Source organism: Chiloscyllium plagiosum, chromosome 8 (assembly GCF_004010195.1).
Source record: "Chiloscyllium plagiosum isolate BGI_BamShark_2017 chromosome 8, ASM401019v2, whole genome shotgun sequence".
Taxonomy (NCBI): domain Eukaryota; kingdom Metazoa; phylum Chordata; class Chondrichthyes; order Orectolobiformes; family Hemiscylliidae; genus Chiloscyllium; species Chiloscyllium plagiosum.
The window spans coordinates 49,693,810-49,697,336 of NC_057717.1; the positions used below are offsets into that span (position 1 = coordinate 49,693,810).

Sequence of the window (3,527 nt, forward strand, 5' to 3'; positions counted from 1 at the left end):
GCAGTTCTACCAACCTGGGTGGAAACTTTCAGGGATCTATGTACAATGGAACCGAGATCTCTCTGCTTCACCACACTACCAATATTCGTACAATTCGATCAGTGCTCTTTTTTCTTCCTGTTGCTCGTCCACAGTGAATCTACTGACACTTTTCCATAATTCATCTTTTCCACTACGATCATTGACTGGCCATAAACTTTTCTCATCATTATCTTATTCCTCATATAGCTATAGATATTTATAGGGTTTTCCTTGAACCGATCTGTTAACGATTTCTCATTTGCACTCCTGGCTCTTCTGTGGTGTCTCTTTCAGTCTTTCCTCGTTAACTTGTAACTGATGAAGAGCTATTGACCGAAACGTCCATTCTCCTGTTCCTCAAATGCTTCCTGTCCTGCTGTTCTTTTTCACCATGCTCTTTACCGTGATCTCCGGAAACTGCAGTCCTCTATTTATTCAAACTTGTAACTCTCAAGCGCCCTATTTGAGCCTTCACGTCTCATCTCAACGTGTGCGTTCGTCTTCATCTTGACAAGAGATTCAACTTGTCTCGTAAACCACGGCTCCCACGCTGGACTCCTTCCTCCCTGCCTATCAGGTGTGTACTTATCAAGGGCACACAGTAGCACTTCCTTGAATAAGCTCCACATTTTAACTATGCCCATTCCCAGCAGTTTCCTTCCCCTCGCTATGCATTCTAAATTTTCTATTCACATCATAATTGCCTTACCCCCAAAACACCACTTGCCCTGTGTTTTAACCTATTCCTTTCCATCGCTAAAGTAAACATAATCGATTCGCTGTCATTATCACCAAAGTGATCACCGACCTCCAAGTCGGCCAGTTTCATTACCCAGTACCAAATCCAATGTGGCTTCGGCCCGTGTTTGCTTGTCTCCATATTGCAATGGGAATACATCCAGCACACATTGGACAAAAACTGACCCATCTAAAGTACTCGAACTATAGTATTTCCAGTCAATAATTGGAAAGAAAAATTGCTGAAACAAATGTTGAGCTATTTAACACATATATTGTATACTTAGGAATTCCTCCAATGCAGGAAGAACCCTTTAAGAATCAGACTCCGAAAATTGTCCATATTTCTGGTATTGAGCACACGAGAGGCTAAGCTTATTGTCTTCTTTCCATGGGTGAGATCAGTAGGACTCAAAGGGGGGAATATTGAAAAGAAAGAACATGAAAGCATGGGAAGGGTTAAAGCATGAAGACCACTGGCATCTGTATTCTGTGGAGGGCAGGGGCAGGATGCGATAACCATAGTGGAACATTCTTACACCAATTAGCAGAATAAGCTTAAGGCTGAAAGGCCACTATGGCAAGATGAGATAACACAAGCATGTTCCTCTGTTAAGTGTTATTATGACAGTATTGTTTTTTTTTGAACTTCGGTTGGAATAAGTTGGCAGACGAGCTCGTGATGGATGGTATAATTCCAATCGGGTAAATAGACAAGTTCCTTTCGCTCAGGTGGGGCATTGCAGAACTAGAGGGCATAAATCTGGTGTGGGAGGGTGAGAATTTGAAAGGCAGTGAGGGGCAACGGCTTCATCCAGAGGGTGGTGGGTTTCTGGAATAAGTTGCCTGACGAGCTGGTGATGGATAGTTTAATTCCAATCGGGTAACTAGACAAGTTCCTTTCGCTCAGGTGGGGCAGTGCAGAACCAGAGGGTATAAATCTGGTGTGGGAGGGTGAGAATTCGAAAGGTAGTGAGGGGCAACGGCTGCACGCAGAGGGTGGTGCGTTTCTGGAATAAGTTGCCAGAATGGTATAATCCCAATACTTTTAAGGAATCCGAACGCGTATTTGAATAGGAAGGGTTTAGAGAGACATGGGACAAGTGCATGCAATCGCGGCTGGATCAGTTGAGGACATCTGTTCGGAATGGACGCGTTCAACCGAAGACTGTGTTTTCAGGGCTGTTCATATCTAATGGCTCTATGTTAGTGCAGGGGAAATGATAAATACAGATAAAGAAAATAAATGAAGTAAAATTGTCTGAAGCTGTTGAATTCAAACAACTGCAGGTAATTGTATTTCAATTATTTTATTTATCTTTTTTATTTGAGTTTTTCTCTGTTCTGTACCTCTTATTTCTTGATTGTCTCTCTTTCTCTCGCTCCCCACTCTCTCAATACCTTTTCCCTCTCCTCTTCCCGCTTTACTACCCTTCTCCCCTGTTTTCCATTTTGTCTCTGCTTCACCCATCCCCCACATATTTTGTCACATAGCACTGGCTTCAGCCTGGGTCATTCACGGCTCCTAATCTCCCTTTAATCTCTCCATGCACTGTCATTATCACCTTTGCATCTGGGGCCTTGACTCACCCTCTCTCAGCCTGGTAAAAATAGCTCCCGAATTCTCCCTCTTTTTAAAAATCTTTAACAAAGGGTCAGTTAGACTCGAAACGTCAGCTCTTTTCTCTCCTTGCAGATGGTGCCAGACCTGCTGAGATTTTCCAGCATTTTCTCTTGTGGTTTCAGATTCCAGCATCCGCAGTAGTTTGCTTTTATTGATGGCTCTATGTTTTTGCCAGTGATATGATAACTCCAGTGTCGATGCATGAGAGGTGAGCAAGCGAATGAATTCCCTCTGGAAGTCGTGTGACAAGTATTAACAGAGATCCAAGAAAATAACATGAACGAACCTTTGATTTGAATTGAAGCCTGAACTCTGGTTCTCCTCCAAAACTGTGCCAGGCCTGCTTAATGCTGCATATATTTCATGTTTTGCATTTGTTTGTGAAAACAATTGAGACTGATTGATTTGCTGGTTGATGTTCCATGACAGCGATGGTCGGCTTTCGAATGAATACACATCTCAACCGATCATGTGACAAGTTCTTGCAGACGGTGAAAGTAAAAGCAACGACCATCGCGGACATAGCCCCGCTAAAACACATTAGCGCGTCACATGGTCAGTGTGGGGATTGAACCCACGACCTTGGTGTTATTAGCACCAAGCTCTAACCAGCTGAGCTAACCGACCAATACAGCCACCGCCGCGAAAGGAAATGCCTATATTGCCGGTGCTCACAACCACGGCGGCAGTTCATTTTTTGCTTCATCTCGATCGCACCATATTCTGAAGTATTTCATTTCGTTGCAAAGCTTTTCAACCAAAAAAAGCATTTACTTTTCCGAACGCCCATACTCGAGTTAACCATTTGCTCTGATATCCAAAATTAAGCACAATGTCCGGACGCATGCAATTTCAATCGCAATGCCACCAGCTCAGCTGCAGCTTGTCATGTTGACAAATATCGTTTGGAGAAACGTCCCTTCACCGATCGCTCACTGTTCTTCTGGATACTCACAGACCTTTGGAGTCAGGGTTATGTGCTGCTGATAAACTGCTAAGAACCTTATGCCAAATGCATTTGAATTGCAATCTAACAGTGGGATTCTTTCTGCTCCCGAACGACGCAGTTGCTTTGGTGTCAGCAACAGCTCAGAACTCAATTGCACGTTTTGCTCAATGACTCATGTTGCTTATGCAATCTTCG

The 3,527-nt window shown here is 43.5% G+C and overlaps 1 non-coding gene across 1 annotated transcript; it reads right to left on the minus strand.

The window, feature by feature from the left end:
- Window positions 1-2,936: 2,936 nt before the first annotated feature.
- Window positions 2,937-3,010, minus strand: trnai-aau. The gene has a single exon. It is a non-coding gene; the product is annotated as a tRNA-Ile (tRNA).
- Window positions 3,011-3,527: the final 517 nt, after the last annotated feature.